The sequence below is a fragment of the Mastigoproctus giganteus genome, chromosome 4 (assembly GCF_048544385.1).
Source record: "Mastigoproctus giganteus isolate SK-2022 chromosome 4, ASM4854438v1, whole genome shotgun sequence".
NCBI lineage: Eukaryota > Metazoa > Arthropoda > Arachnida > Uropygi > Thelyphonidae > Mastigoproctus > Mastigoproctus giganteus.
This window is the reverse complement of record NC_143578.1, coordinates 149,741,039-149,758,636: the sequence shown is the minus strand read 5'-3', so window position 1 is coordinate 149,758,636 and position 17,598 is coordinate 149,741,039. Positions and strand designations below refer to the sequence as shown.

Genomic DNA, 17,598 nt, shown 5'->3' with positions numbered 1-17,598 from the left:
CACTTAAACTTCACAGGCAAAAATTGGTTTATGGAAACAAGCCGGAAAGAAAACTACAGAAAAAATTTCAAACAACCCAACCATATAGACACCAATTCTAAAGGTGTTTCAAAATCCATGTGGATACTGTTTTCAAGTCTAGAGGAAGAAAAATAAGGTGATTATAAGAACTGGTTATATAAAACACTACATAATTTTAAAAAATAATTAAAAAAAAAAAAAAAAAGAAAAAGAAGTTGGTACAATATGCTATTACAAAATCTTGAATATACGCTGCACTATTTTTTTTCAATTGTGCAATAATTATGAAATTGCCATTGCTAAGTCCAGAAAAATATACTGAATGAAGACTAGATGAAATAGTGCAGCATTTTATGTAATCAACTTATTTTTTATACTTGAAAATTCCTTCCTTAGACTTGAAAATGACATCCACAAGGATTTCGAAAAATCACCAAACACTGTAAAGTCCTCCCTCCAGCTTGTTTCAATAAACTCAATCATTTTTTGTTTTCAAAACTTACATGGAGTTCAGTGTTGTTTAATCTCTTATTATAATTAATTCCCATACATCTTTCTCCAAAGAAATTTAGTGATTAGTAATGAATAATATCCAGAGTTAAAATTTTAGATGGTATAATCCAAACAACGTACCAACCTTCCCCAGAATAAATGAGAAGACTGTACAAAGTTTGGTTTCAGTGACTTATATTTATATTCTTGTATGGCTAGGGCAACTGGAGTTAATATTGTTTTAACTGTTTAATTGCAGCCAATAACACCAACATGATATCTATGAATGGACCACAGATTTTTTTATGGTAACATACGGGCTTGATTCCACAATGTATGTATTTACGCTCACGTACCAATGTTAACCTCAGGCTCACAGCCTGCCTCATACGTAAAAAAAAAAAAAAAAAAAGATACTGCAGAACAGTAAGAGAGAAGGGCCTCATACATGTTATAGCTTAGGGCCACAACAAGTTTAAATCCATCCATGCACCACCCCCTTAGTTCCATAAACTTATCCCCAGTGCCCCCCCATTCTATAAAAAGCATTATTCAGATGCAAACTGCATTTGAATAAGGAAGATAATAACACAATAAAATTCAAAACAGTAACAATTAATTGCAAATTTTTATTCAAAATCAAATTCTTGGTTTAATTAATTCAACAAAAGTGGTAAACTTTATCCAGTGATAAAAGGTTTTCAAACTGGTATCATATACTGATACCCTGTGGATAGACTGCATATATCCAGTTATTCTAAAAGAAGTGGAGAGGGAATATATTATATGGATATGGAGTATAAGCACTAGATTCTAGAGGCTCAAAACAGGTAATTAAAATTCTAGAGTCTCTAAAATATCTGTGCACTTCATCAGAGACTAGTTCATCAGTGATATAAGTTCTTTTTTGTAAATATTAATTACATTAACACTTGATCATTCACAAACAGGGAAATTTGAAAATAGTTTTTAGAATCGCTTTGTATTCTGATTTCTCCCTATCTACAAAAGTAATTTTTGTATGTAATTTACTGTTGTTGTGGATGCCTAACATTCTGAAATGTGTTGGAAATTTATTTTCTATATTTCATATTGTAACCAAACTAATGGCGTACTTATATTGAAAATAAATGCACAGTTTTTCAAAAAGGTGGGCACACATTTTAGTAAGTAAATAAAAATTAATTAAAAACCTCAAACTATTATTAGTGGCTGCAGAAGAGGCCCCAGATCTATCAGCGCCCTGTGCAAGATTTTTTGATGCCCCCTTTCCGACTTGAAATTTACAGCAAATCAGTGAATTTTCTGGGCATTTTTCGCTCACAAAATTTTGGCTCCCAGTTCAGGGGAACCACTCAATCATGCCTCAAGCTGGCCCTGATTGGATGCATACAAAAGATAGTTAGTGGCAAATGATGAACTAGCTCTGATGTTCAAATTGTCTACTGTTTACTTCTGGGCACTGCCCACAGCAGAAATTAAATGAATGACATATTCTCCACTGTAACTCCTGGGATAGTTTAATACGTTTGTTTAATTGTATCCTTTGATTGTTAAAGTGTAAGAGGTTTTCTATCATACACTACATTCTTCTCAGGTAGCCCCATAAGTAGAAATTGAGTGGGGTTAAATCAGGTAAACAAGAGGATTCTTGGCACTTCCTTGCTGACTGTCTGTCTGCTGGTCTGTGAAATGATTATCAAGGTAGGCTCTGACATCACAATGATAATATCAGGCCCTTCATCCTGTTGGTGGTAAACCACTTCATCCACATGTAGCTCATAAATAGTGGGTAAAGTATATTGTCCTTGAGGTCCTTGACACTGTCACTGACATTCTCTCAGATATGCTGTGCTTGCTACCTGGGAGTCTAAAACACTGATGGAACTGATATTCGGGTGATACTCAAGTCAAGTAAACCCAATTTCGGCGAAGTCCAGACGGTCAGTTAACTGCCAACTCTGTGGGAGTCAAATCAAATCCTCTGCTTGCACCTTCATGATGGTGGGACTGTTAGTAATCCTGGGTATAACCCCCTTGCACAAGCACACTGTGGGTGACCACTCAGGTGGTCACCAACAGTAAGCAGGGGCCGACGTGTTGCACCCACACAACATGGAGGAATGCTGCCCTTCTGTTACCAGGCAATACTAGGTGGTAGATGATGCTCATCAACTGGTGCAATACCACCACTTTGCTTATTGGAGGCTTGAAGTGGTGGAACCCATGTTTGGTCTCCAGAGATAAGTTCCAGTCAACCCTACCCCATCTCTTCCATCTTGAGGTTATGATGAACACCATGACGAGATCCAAAATTCCTTACATTTCGAGGGTACAGCTCTAAACCGGTGTTCGCAGGCCGAATGCTAGTTAGTACACTGGACCGAACCTATAGGTAACTCTCTAGGAGGCTTCTGGATCAGCTGGCATATAATCTTGCTACCTCTACTCTGCCAGATAGTGACTGGAGGGAGTCTGAATAGTGTGTATGCAGGGGGCATTGTCAAGGATCTAGGTATATTCTTACCATGTATACTCCATATCGAAAAAAATTTTTCGATATGGAGTACTTTTTCTTACTATTCAATACACCATGAATAGCCAAACTAATAGAGCAAATTTTTTCTGCAAAAAGATCTAAACCTCCCAGACACTTCCTAGTTCCTTTTTACAAATGTATGTGGTCTCAGTTCTAATCTCAATGATGTCCATTTCCACTCAGTTCTAATCTCAATGATGTCCATTTCCACTCAGTTCTGCCAAACCCCATGTGCTTTTTCTGACAGAATCTCAGTTATCGGTTTATTCAACCACTGTTCATCTCAGTTGCCCTAATTATTTACTGTATGATTCCTTTTGCCTCAAAAGTGGTACTTGTGCATATGCCCATTCCGACATCCCCTGTTGAGATTTTGGTAATTTGAAATCTCCCCTTTTCGATCTTCTCTGGCTTAAAATCTCTATCTCATTCTGTAAAATTCATCTGTTGTCTCTACCATTCTCCCAATTCCACTAATCACTTGGGGCTCTTTGACTTCCTCCAGTCCAACTTTTCTAATAGTGAGGTAATTTTTCTTGGTGGTTTTAATGTTCACAACTGCAGCTGGCTTCCGTTTTTTAGTCACACTGTCCCAGATAGTCGAAATGCTGAGGCTTTTGCAATTACTAATGACCTTGCAGAGATTGTTCATTTACTTTCAAGAATACCGGGCAATCCTAACATACAGTCAACATGCTTGGTCTTTTTCTCACAAACAACCGTTCTAAGTACACGGTCGAAGTGAGAGGTCCTTTAGGCACTTCAGATCACAACTTGGTGATTGTCTCTTCTCCAAAGGAACCTTTATCTCATGGTTGTTTCCAACCTTGTGTTGTTTGGAATTACAAGAATGCAAAATGGGATGACCTGTGAGATTTGTTTTTTTCTTTTCCTTGGTTGGATTACTGTTTCAAAACTTCTGATGAATGGAATCCTTTATCCCATACTCCACACAAAGGACGAGATTTAGATAAATCTCGTCCTTTATCTAAATCTTGGTTTTCCAATAAATGTGCTAAGCTGTTCAAGAGAAGAATGTTGCATATCGTAATTGTCCTGTTTCCCATTCTTTAAAGCTCACAACAATTGTAAAGCAGTTACTAATCAGTCCAAACTAGATTTTAAACAAGATAAGAGTAGAAAACTTTCTTGCATTAATGGTAGCCGAGCATTCTGATCTCTTGCCAAAGCTATTGGCCGCAACTTTTGCCCATTTCTGCTCCTACCTCTGTCAACACCAGATGGTTCTATTGTTATTTAATCTAAGGATGAACTTCTTGAATATCTGCTACATGCTAGCATCCCATTTTTCTTCCAACTCATGTATTAATGATCTTGGTAAAACAGCTCCCACCATTCCCAGCACGTTCCATTCAATGCCTCCTGTGGTCTTCCAACAAAAGGATGTCAGAAAGATTTTGACGAATCCTGATGTTAAGAAAGCTCCAGGTCCTGATGGTATTTCTCCATTTCCTATCAAAACCTGCACTCCTGAGCTTACTCCTGCTCTTTGCCACCTTTTTTCACTTTCTTATTCCAATGATGTTTTTCCTTCTTCTTGGAAATTTACTCATATCCAGCCAGTTCCTAAAAGGGGTGTGAAATCCATCCCAATGCAATTACTTCTGCTCTTTCTAAATTAATGGAGAAATCAGTTAACTGCCAACTCTTAAACTATCTAGAAACCTTCCATCTGATCAGTGATTTCCAGTATGGATTCTGTCAGTGTTAATCCACTGGTGATATTCTGGCTTATGTTACCCATTTTGAACAAATTCAGTGGTAAAGTTCGGTGAAACACAAGCAGTTGCTCTTCACATCTCAAAGGCTATCGATCGTGTTTGGCATAAAGGTCTTCTAAACAAGATTCCATCTTATGGTTTACCAACTGTTTTTGTAATTGGTAATCCAGTTTTCTCTCCGACTGCTCACTAAGGGTGATGGTAGATGGCTCTCTGTCTTCTAACTTCTCCAGTGATGCTGGTGTTCTCCAAGGTTCAGTAATTTCCCCCACTATTTTCCACTTGTATATTAGTGACTTTCTTCCATTGACCGGAAATCCTATCCATAGTTTTGCTAGTCATTAGCATTTTAGCATTAGCATTAGTTGAGGCATATGATGCACGAAAACAACTTTATAGAGAATCAGGCAAAAAAAAAAAAAAAAATCACCCTTCCCATTTTACCCATCCAGTCACAGCAACTGTATGTCCAGTTCAGCCTTAAATTTATTTAAGGTATCAACTTCCACAACAACAGATGGAAGTCTGTTCCAGGAATCAACCACCCGCTGGCTAGTGGCAAACTTTTGCACATCTATTCTACAACTTTCTTTCCTCAATTTGAATCTATGCCCCCCCCCTCAGTTTCTTAGTCTGAGCCAGCCAAAGTATCCCGTCAGCATTGAGCCTTTCAAGGCCTTATACACGTCAATCAGGTCACCTCGCAGCTGCCTAGTCTCCAGATAGGCTTAAGTTCTGCAAATTGCAGAACTTAAGCCTTTCTTTGTAAGCACTCCCCTTTATTTCTCTCGCCAATCTTGTTGCCCCTCTCTGTACTTGTTACTCGTACTAGCAACTCTACATCCTTCCTAAAATGAGGCCCCCAGACCTGTATACAGTACTCAAGGTGTGGCCTGACCATTGCCTTATACAAGGGAATAATCACCTTCTTATCCCTGCTAGAAAAATTCCTATATATCATCGACAATACACCATGAGCTACTCTTGCAGACCGTCTGCACTGCTAAGAAAACTTCATATCTGCCTGCACAATTACCCACAGGTCCTTTTCATTCTCTACCACTGTCAGCGTAGTACCACAGAATTGATACGTTACTCTTGGGTTACTGCTACCCATATGGAGTACTTTGCATTTGTCAGTGATAAACTTCAGTTGTCACTTCTCAGCCCATCTGCCTAACTTTGCTAGATCCTGTTGCAGTAGCATACTGTCTTTATTGTTATTAACAACGCTGCCAACCTTTGTATAATCTGCAAACTTGGACATTAAGCCTGATATACCTTCATCAATATCATTGATAAATACACAAAAGAACAGTGGGCCCAGCACTGAACCCTGTAGGACTCCACTTAGAGCTGTGTCCATTTATTACCACTCTCTGCCGTCTCCCACTCAACCATCCCTTTATACATTGCAGTAACTTGCCCTTAATGCCATACTGCTCCAATTTGTACAGCAGTCTTCCATGTGCAACAGTATCAAAAGCTTTCCTGAAATCCAAGTATATGATATCAAAATTATTTTTTTGTATCCAGTTCCATTGTGACCACATTGTGGTATCCAATAAAATTGGTCAGACAAGGCTTCCCCCTAATAAACTCATGCATTGTCTGAACTATTACTGCTGTCTTGTCTAGCTGATCCTGTATCACCTGTTTAACCAGTGACTCCATTATTTTCCCCAGAAAAGAAGTTAAACTAACAGGTCTATAATTATTTGTGTCAACTTTTGAACCCATTTGTGAATTGGCGATACATTTGCACATCTCCAGTCGATCGGGTCCATTCCTGACTCTAAGGATGCTCTCATAATTATGGCTAAGGGTTTGCTTACTTCCCTTGTTGTCTTCATTATATCTGGATAGATTCCATCTGCCCCAGGTTTCTTTTTTATGTTTAACTTCAACAATTTTTCCTCCCCTTTGCTCTCAGTTATTACAAAATCACTTAGCAACCTGTTAGTTTGATAAACTTCTGTCACTGCCCTCATTGAATAACTCCTCACATGTGAATGTAGATGCAAAATATGCATTCCATTTATCAGCTACTTGAGCAGAATCATCAACAGTTGAACCATCAATATCCAGTGGACCAATCTGATTCATCCCTTGCCTTCTAGAGTTTACATGGGTAAAGAACTCTTTGTTGTTTTTCTTTGCATCCTTTGCCACAGATTTCTCTTAATCTGCCTTTTACCTGCCTAACCTCCTTTGTGACTTGATTACAGACTAGCTTGTATCTGCCCTAGGCAGATATAAGCTACTCTGTAATCAAGTCAGAAATATAAATTGTTGCCTGACAATTTATATCCATCCCATGCATTTTTATTCTCTGCCATGAGCCTCATTAATTCATCCAGAATTCATTTAGGCCTGAACCTTAAACAGTATGAGACCACTGTAGTCACCTTTATGAAAACAAAAACCCTTCCCTTTACCCTTCATGTTATTTACATGTTTAAGTTTCATTTTCTGCCGACACCAAAGCTTGCAACAATTGTAAAGCATTGTAAAACACTCTAATAGATGTTTTCTGTAATTCCTCAGTTTTATGCCAAACCGGGGTAATAGAAACGTTTTTCAGTTACAATAAAGCTTTCTATTTGAGATACTACATGAATGAACATTCGTAGGCACCTCCGTAGCCAAGTGCGTAGGAGCGGCAGTGTGTAGCACACGCTTCTTGATTAGACCGGGGCTCGAGCCTGTGACCACCAAATACGGAGGATGCGGAAAGGTCATGGAATGACCACCGCATATACCTGGAGCAATATGGCCTTAGTTGCTAATGCTCCTAAAAACCAAATAACAAACAAACGAGCATAAGTGACTACAGACGCTTCATCCTGAGTGCCCGGAACTCAGTATTTGACCAATTTATTTATTTATTTTACTCACATTTTACTTAATTTTTTATATACTTGAATAATAAATTTATTCTTAATAAACTGTGTTAATATACTAAATTTGTTGTTCTTAATCCAAAAAACATTACTACTAAAGTAACAATATCAGGAAAAAAAAAAATTTTAGAGTACTTTTCATATCCTTTTAATTTTCAATTTTTCCTGATAGCAAAGAATGAGTACCAGCCCCTATTTCCTTACAAAAAAAAGCACTGGCCAAAGCTATTGGCTGCAACTTTTGCCCATCTCTGCTCCCACCTCTGTTAAAACGAGATGGTTCTGTCACTTCAGCCAAGGATAAAGCTGACCTGCTAGCATCCCCTTTTTTCTTCCAACTCATGTATTAATGATCTTAGTAAAACATCTCCCACCATTCCCAACACACTCCATTCAATGCTTCCTGTCGTCTTCCATCAAAAGGATGTCAGAAGGATTTTGAGGAATCTTGATGCTAAGAAAGCTTCAGGTCCTGATGATATTTCTCCACTTGTTCTCGAAACCTGAGCTCCTGAACTTACTCTTGTTCTTTGCCACCTATTTTCACTTTCTTATTCCAAAGATGTTTTTTCTTCTGCTTGTCGATCCATTGGTGATATTCTGGCTTATGTTACCCATTTATGAAGGCGCCTCTGTAGCCAGGTGGGCAGGAGTGGCAGTGCATAGCACACACTTCTTGATTAGACTGGGATTTGAGCCTGTGACCTCCAAATACGGAGGATGGAGAAAGGTCAGGGAATGACCACCGCATATCCCGGGAGCAATATGGCCTTAGTTGCTAATGCTCCTAAAAAAAAACCAAATTACCCATTTATGGACAAATTCAATGGAAAAGTCCCCATTTGCAAATAAGACAAGTGGAAGTATCATTAATCATTGCAAATAAGAAAAATGGAAGTATCATTAATCATTGCAAATAAGATAAGTGGAAGTATTAATCAGTGCAAGTATTAATCATTAATCATTGCAAATAATACAAATGGAAGTATCATTAATCATTGCAAATAAGATAAGTGGAAGTATCATTAATCAGTGCAAAAAAGTAATTAATTGGCCACAGCTCATTAAAAATGTGACAATCAGCATCAAATTTTCTTTTTTTCAACATACAGTTCAACATGATTTTTATGGGGTCATTGGAATAAAAAAAAATACTCATAAATATTAAAGTAAGCAAGCACTGATGTGTCTTAAAATTTTACGAAATATTTTCACATAAATTTATTTATAAATTTGAAATAAATTTTAATACAAAAAGTTTAAACAGTTCATTTTTATTAAATCGTTTCGTATTTCTGTATTTTCTCTTAATGGTTTATTAAACAAAACGTATATGCAAGACTAACAAATATTCAAATTTAAACTTAAGTGAACTGCTAACTTAGTACTAAAAAAAAATATTTACAACATGATGGGCAGAAAGTAATCTCACTACGAAAGGGTTAGGTCTCTGTCGGGGGACACGAATGTCACCCAAGTCAAGATAAGGAATTAGGAAATCCAAAATTGCTGGCTCTATAAACTATTGTTATTTAATGATAGAGTCAAGATTAACGGATTATTTTAACGATGTTTCAAAGAATAGCTTTGAGTAGAAATAACAGAATTAATATGTAACAAGACAAAGCTGATGAAATGTCAACACTATTAATCAACCGAGAAATATCAAAATAATTTGTAAAATGTGTTTTTTTATAAATTTTATTGTGATCTAATGTGAATATTAATTTTTACAATCTGATCGAAATATCCTCGGGCCATAGTTTGGGGGACCCCTGATCTATGTGATTATTACGCCATGTTGTGGTTGACCATTTAGATCTTCCATGATGGAAAAAAGATGTGAGTAATTGCACAATCAGATTACCTAGCTCATTTTCTTTGATTGTACAGTTTGGTGAGATATATAAGGAGCAGACTGTAATATGGATGCTATTTAGAATTTTTTTTTTTTTTTTTATGTGAACCCCAAACACGAGAGGTATTAGAACCTATAGTACTTAGTACCGTGCTTGGGTTGGAGGTTGAGAAGACGAAAGAACATATTTGTTGACATTGGACTTGAACTTCTGTAGATTGTAATTTTCAGGAAATACGTATGAAGGAAGGTTGTTCCAGAAAACGGCAGTTGAATGAATAAATGAGGAAGATGAAAAGTTGGTTCTGTGGATTTGAAGTTGGACAGTAAATGGATGTTAGCTGGAGGCGGCACGTGTTCGGACTGTTTAGAAAGAGAGAGTGGGAATTATAGAAGCCAATTCAGAAGAACAGTGCCCATGGAAGTATCTGTAGAAGAGGCATGCAGCAGAAACAGTGCGTCTCTGAGAAAGTGAGTGGAGAGACTCTGTTAGAGATGAATCATTAATTAACCTAACTGCCCTCTTCTGAATGGAATCAAGAAGCCTGAGAGAGGTTTTGGGGGCACCACCCCAGATGTGGGAACAATATTCCATGGCAGGGTGGATTTGCAATTTATACAGAGTGAGCAGCTGTTTGGAAGAAAAGTAACGCCGAGAGCGAAAGAGAAAACCAAGTTTTTTAGATGCAGAGGAAGCAATATTTGTAAAGTGCTTGTGCCAAGAGAGATTAGAAGTCAGGGTAATCCCCAAAAGAGATATATCATTTTGCCTAGAAATCGGAGTGTCACTAAAGATAAGCATAGGAGCAGAAGAATCCTTTTTGCGAGATATAAGACAAGACTGAGTTTTAGAAGGGTTGAAATCGACTAAGTTGTCTTTGCCCCACTGGAGAATTACCTGCAGATCGGCATTTAAGAAATTGGCAGCAGATTTTCGAGAACTTGAAGCTGATTGAGCAGGACAAGGTTTCTCAAAATGGAAAGTTGAATGCAATGTGCTATCATCGACAAAACTATGGATGGGATTTCCCGTCAATGGAAAAAGGTCATACAAGACGAAAGAGTGGGGGAAAGAACTGAACCTTGGGGGACACTGGCATTAGTGGAGAAGTTAGAAGACCGAGAGCCATCTACCATCACCCTCAGTGAGCGATCAGAGAGGAAACTGGATAACCAATTACTAAAAACAGTTGGCAAACCATAAGATGGAAGCTTGTTTAGAAGACCTTTATGTCAAACTCGATCAAAAGCCTTTGAGATGTCAAGAGCAACTACTTGTGTTTCACCAAACCTTTCCATTGAATTAGTCCATAAATGGGTAACATAAGCCAGAATATCACCAGTGGATCGACACTGACGGAATCCATACTGGCGATCGTTGATCAGACAGAAGGTTTCTAGGTAGTTTAAGAGTTGGTGGTTAATTGATTTCTCCATTACTTTAGAAAGAGTAGAAGTAATTGCAATGGGACGATAATTGGATGGGAGAGATTTGTCACCCTTTTTAGGAACTGGCTGGATATGAGCAAATTTCCAAGCAGAAGGAAAAACACCTTTGGAATAAGAAAGTGAAAAAAGGCGGCAAAGAATAGGAGTAAGTTCAGGAGCACAGGTTTTGAGAACAAGTGGAGAAATACCATCAGGACCTGGAGCTTTCTTAGCATCAAGATTCATCAAAATCCTTCTGATATCCTTTTGACGGAAGACCACAGGAGGCATTGAATGGAGTGTGTTAGGAATGGTGGGAGGTGTTTTACCAAGATCATTAATACATGAGCTGGAAGAAAAATGGGATGCTAGCAGGTCAGCTTTATCCTTGGCTGAAGTGACAACAGAACCATCTGGTTTGGACAGAGGTCGGGGCAGAGATGGGCAAAGTTGCGGCCAATAGCTTTGGCAAGAGACCAGAATGCTCAGCTACCATTAAGGGCAAGAAGCAAGTTTTCTACTCTTAGCGTGTTCAAACTCTAGTTTGGACTGATTAATAACTGCTTTACAATTGTTGCGATCTTTGGTGTAGGCAGAAAATGAAACTGAAGAATTAGAAACAAGCCAATTACGATATGCAACATTCTTCTCTTGGACAGCCTTAGCACATTTATTGGAAAACCAAGGTTTAGATAAAGGACGAGATTTTAAAGTGGAGTGAGGGATAAAGGATTCCATTCCTGCAAGAATAATTTCACTGACACGATCTGAGCAAACGTTGACATCAGAAGTTTTGAAACAGTAATCCGACCAAGGAAAAGAAGTCTCGCAGGTCATCCCATTTTGCATTCTTGTAATGCCAAACAATACGAGGTTGGGAATAACCATGAGATAAAGGTTCCATTGGAGAAGAGACAATCACCAAGTTGTGATCTGAAGTGCCTAAAGGACCTCTCACTTCGACCTTGTACTTTGAAGGGTTGTTTGTGAGAAAAAGATCAAGCATATTGGCTGTATGATTAGGATTGTCTGGTATCCTTGTAGGTAAATGAACAATCTGTGCTAGGTCATTAGTAATTGCAAAAGCCTCAGCATCTCGACCTGCTGGGTCGGTGTGACTAGAAAACGGAAGCCAGCTGGAGTTGTGAACATTAAAATCACCAAGGAAAATTGCCTCACTGTTAGGAAAGTTGGGCTGGAGAAAGTCAAGTTGCAAAGAGAGGAAGTCAAAGAGCTCCAAGTGATTAGTGGAGTTGGGAGAACGGTAGAGACAACAGATGAATTTGACACAATGAGGTAGAGAGATTTTAAGCCAGAGAAGATCAAAGAGAGGAGATTCCAAATTGCCAAGTTTCTGACAGGGAATATCAGAACGGACATATGTACAGGTACCACCTTTGAGCCGAAAGGAATCATACAGCAAATAATTTGGACATCTGAGATGAGCAGTAGTTGAATCAACCGAATGCTGCTATTGTCTCAAGAGAAGAATTGGGAAAAGGTGCACATTAGGATTAAACTTGAAAGTGTCTGCAATCCTGCCAGACACAATCAGCGGATGTATATATTGAGAGCTTTATCAATCAATTTGGCCCTGGAGAGACTGTGCAAGGCTCATGGGGTAGAATTTTTCTCACCGTAGTCTGCACTTGTTAATAGGAGAGGCTGTTTTTATAGGGATGAGATTTATTTATTTTTTCTTTGGAAATACAACATAAGTTCTAGGCAGAAAAAGGAGGCATGCTGCAGAAAAGGGTTGGGCAACCTTTTTCTGCAGCGTGCCACAAAATCATGTTAAAAGTTGATTTGATTTGATTTTGGTTTTTATATCGCAAGGGTGAATAAGGCCCATGTTAAAAGTGTCATGTTCCACTAGAAGCTATTGGAATCAATACCACCCCCAACACCACTGATCAACACAACCAAATGTTTTGCTAATTACATAAAAGAATTACTGTATACACACTGGGGATTTCTAATTTAAAAATTAACAATTTTGTGTTCATAAAATAATTTAAAATAAGTTAATAAGTAAATGCTTGTCTTTACAGAATTGATGTCATCAGCATTTATTCCTTATGTGAGTTAAATAAACACTAAACAGAGATGAGCTGTGTGTTCCAATCACATTGAAATACAGGTTAATATTTTTGGCAATAAAAATGAAATTTAAGAACTATATTCATTGCTGATGTTACTGAAAAGCTTTCACTCTTGTTCCTATGGAAGGCTACTATATATAATGGAGGGAAATGGAATAACTGTAAGATTGTATGGTGCTTCACAGTATAGGATCTTACAACAAACAAACAATCTTATAATCTTACCACTATCAGAGAAAAGATTAGGATTAGCATTAGTAGAGGCAAATTCGTTCAAAATACCTGTCCAGCTGAGCCTTAAATTTATTTAGGCTATGAACTTCCAACTTTCGTCTGTTCCACCAACCAACTACCCACTGGCTAAAGGCAAATTTCTGCATATATCTTACATCTGTCTTTCCTCAATCTGAATTTATGCCCTCTCAGGTGATTATTGTGAGCAAGAGTAAGAATCCCATCGGCATTGAACATGCTAAAACTATACAAGGCTTTATACACCTCTATCAGATCACCTTACCAGTGCCTAGTCTCCAGACACTGTAATTTGCAAAACTTAAGCTTTTCTTCATAAGAGCAACCCTTTGTTCCATTCCCAAATCTTGTTGCTCGTTCCAGCAGCTCTACATCCTTCTTGAAATGAGGCATCCAGACACGTATACAGTACGCAAGGTGTGGCCTGAACATTGCCTTATTATTATTATAATTAGCCATATGGTGCAAAGAAGCCTGAGGATTTTGCTGCACCAGCCAAAAAAAAAAAAAATTCTGAGTTACCCCTGAGAGAGAGAGAGAGAGAGAGAGAGAGAGAGGGGGGGGGCAGAAATCGAAGGCAATCACCAAGAAAGAGAAGAAGCTCAGAACCCTGGGTGTGCCAAGCCCATACTCACCAGATGTGAGCCCTGCGAGTGATACAAGGGAACAATCACCTCCTTCTCACTGCTAGAAAAATTCCTCTATATCATTGAAAAGACAACATGAGCTACTCTTGCAGCCTGTCTGCACTGCTCAGAGAACTTCATATCTGCCTGCACAATTACCCCCAGGTCCTTTTCATTCTCTACCATTGTCAGTGTAGTACCACAGAGTTGATACGTTGCTCTGGGATTGCTGTTTCCCATATGGAGTACTTTACATTTGTCATTGTTAAACTTCATTTGCCACCTCTCAGCCCATCTGCTCAACCTTTCCAGATCCTGTTGCAGCAGCATAGTGTCAGTAGTTTCCTTGACAACCCTGCCAACCTTTGTATCATCTGCAAACTTGGACATTAAGCTTGATATAACATCATCAATATCATTTCTAAATACAGAAAACAATAATGGACCCAACACTGAACCCTGAGGGACTCCACTAATAACATTAGTCCACGATGAGCAGTGTCCATTAATTACCACTCTCTGTCTTCTCCTCCTCAACCATCCCTTTATCCATAACAGCAATTTTCCTCCAATGCCACACTGCTTCAATTTGTGCAGCAGTCTTCCATGTGCAACAATATCAAAAGCCTTTCTAAGTTAGAAATATATAATATCAAAGTTATTCCCTGCATCCAGTTCTTTTGTGACTGCATCATAGTATTCAATCAAATTGGTCAGGCAAGACTTCCTCTTAACAAAACCATGCTGTGTCCGAGCTATAACTGAAGTCTTGTCTAGATGATCCTGCAGTGCTTCTTTAACCAGTGCCTCCATTAATTTTCCTGGAACAGAAGTTAAACTCACAGGTCTATAATTACTTGTGTTAGCCTTTGACCCTCCTTTGTGAATTGGGGTCACATTTCCACATCTCCAGTCTATGGGTACCTCCCCTGAGTTCAAAGAAGCTAAATAATTATGACTAAGTGTTTGCTTACTTTCTTTGCTGCCTCCTTTAATATAACTTGATAGATCCCATCAACCACAGGTGTCTTTTTTATGTTTATCCTCAACAATTTCTCCTCCACTTTCCTCTCAATTAATCTGGCATTCCCCTTCCTGGATAACTCCTCATGTGTGAATGTAGACGCAAAATACTCATTTAGTTTGTTAGCCACCTGAGCAGGATTCTCAACTGTTGAACCATCAATATGCAGTGGACCAATCTCATTCATCCCTTTCCTTCTAGAAGTTACATAGGTAAAGAACTCTTTTCTGTTTTTCTTTGCATCCTTTGTCAAGGATTTCTCATAATCTGCCTTTGCCTGCCTAATCTCCTTTGTGACTTGGTTACAGACCAGCTTATATGTATCATAGGCTTCCATGTCACCCATTAATTTATATGTATCCCATGCATTTTTCTTCTCTGCCATATGTCTCATTAGTTCATCTGACATCCATTTAGGCCTAAACCTTGAACAATATTTCTTAGTTGGTATGTAAAGCCTAATAGCTTCCAAGATAAGTTCTTTGTATGCTTCCCATTTTGAATTTGCTGTTGGTAACATCATCAGTTGGTCCCACTGTATTGAATTAAAATACTGTCTCAGACCATCGTAGTCGCCTTTATGAAAGCAAAAACTCTTCCTTTTACCTCTGATGGTAGTTACCTCTTTGAGTAAATCCCACTTCAGCTCACTGTGATCACTGCTACCTAGTGGTTCCTTTATCTGCAGATTCTTAATGCATGAAGAATCACTACTGATAATCAAATCAAGAGTATTACTCCATCTAGTTGCCTCCCGAACATGCTGATGTAGAAAACAATCATTGAATAAATCCACAAAAGCCTTACTAATGTGTGAGTGACCAAACCTCAAATTCCAGTCAATATCTGGGAAATTAAAATCCCCCATTATAAGACTCTCTGATTTACTGGCCCACTCTATTTCCCTATACAGTTTCTTATTATACTCATCAGAGTCATTAGGCCTATAGCACACTCCTACTCTCAATTTTGATCTCCCAATGCTTATGTCACACCAAACTGACTCGACACTGCACTGTCCAGCGATGTCGACTGGATTCACTTCCTTGGATTTTATGTGTTTCTTAACTAATTGCATAACCCCTCCTCCCTTCCTATCCTGTCTATCCTTTCTGTAGACATTGTACTCCCCAAATTCCAGTTCTGCATTCCTTATATCTGTGTGACACCTCATCTCTGATATCCCAATAGTATCTGCCTTTGATGTTTTGAGCAATACCTCAAATTCATCAAACTTATTTACCAAACTCCTAGCATTGGTGTACATGCACCTGTTCCTATTCTTAGCTACCCTAACACAACCCATGTGTTTACTTGTACCGCAATGACTTCCAGCAGTCTCTGAAATATCCTGCATCTTGTTTTCTAGGCTGCTGCTCATTCCAATAGAAGTAGTTGCAAGAATCACTTTCACCTCTGCCAGCGGCTACTGTTAATCTATTAGTCCTTGTATCCTCCCAAGCTAGCAGTTTTCCGACCCACCTAACGCTACCTCGATAGCATCAGCAAATATTCTTGCACCCTTTCTATTTAAGTGTATCCCATCCCTGTAGAAGCAGTCTCTCCTGTTAAGATGAGAGACAGAAGGTTGTCATAGATGGTCTTCAAGGTGAATTAGTGTAATAAGTGGATGTCCTTCATGGATTAATTCTGAGCATCCTCCTCTCTCTGTTATATATAAATGTCACTGACAGGGGTATCCAGGGGAAGCTGTCAACAACTTCGGAAGACTTTATAAAGGCATATATTCCAGATTTCTGGCAATGCAGTCTGGAATCCTGGGTCTGGTTCTGTTTCTGCTGTAGACTGCAAACTGTAGATAATTCTGTTGTAGATGGCAAACTGGACATATTCTATAAGTACTTATGGCAATCCTGAGGGCAGAATGTTGAATCTAGGTGAAAAAGGCCAGCTAATTTTTAGCCAGTTCAATACACCAGTTCACTGAGTTCTTAGTGCAATTTGATTAGAGCTCTATATTAATGAAATAGGGTATAACAGTCTGAACCCACTTCTTTTAATTCATTCAATGCTTATTTGGGGCCATATGGAACAATGATGGCTGCCATGAGAGCTATCTAATACAGTCCAATCAACATTGTGGTACACCAAGATAAAACATTGCAAATATGAATGGTTAATGTATTTCTTCTGCTTTGGTTTATGTGAGGGACCTTGTTTTTCAACAAATAATCATCTAATAAGGCTTAATTTAGATCTCCCCATGGGGCTCTCACACAGATGCCTACAAGGGGCGGGGCTCCGTGCAAGATGCTCTCATACACATTACCACATGGTAACGTGTATGAAAGCATCAGTATTTTAGATCCTCATATATTGTGCTTTTTACATCTTTTTAGGTGTAAGTCAGTAATATTATCTTGTTAATCCACAATTTAATCATTATTATGTACATGTTTCTGCTTAGACTTATTCAGTTCAATAGATTTCATAGTACTTTGTGCTGTAACTCCATTTGAAAAGAATACTGATCTGTGTCTCTCATGGAAATAAAAAACAATCTTGATTCAGTAAAAATTCTGGTGTGTGTGTATGTATGCATGCGTGTGTGCCCGCGCTTGACGAGTCCTTCTTTTTAATTTTTTTTGAA

At 38.4% G+C, this 17,598-nt stretch overlaps 1 protein-coding gene across 1 annotated transcript in view; it reads left to right on the top strand.

The window, feature by feature from the left end:
- LOC150087120 (twitchin-like) overlaps positions 1-17,598 on the top strand; it is a 3,511,780-nt gene that overhangs the window by 1,103,920 nt on the left and 2,390,262 nt on the right.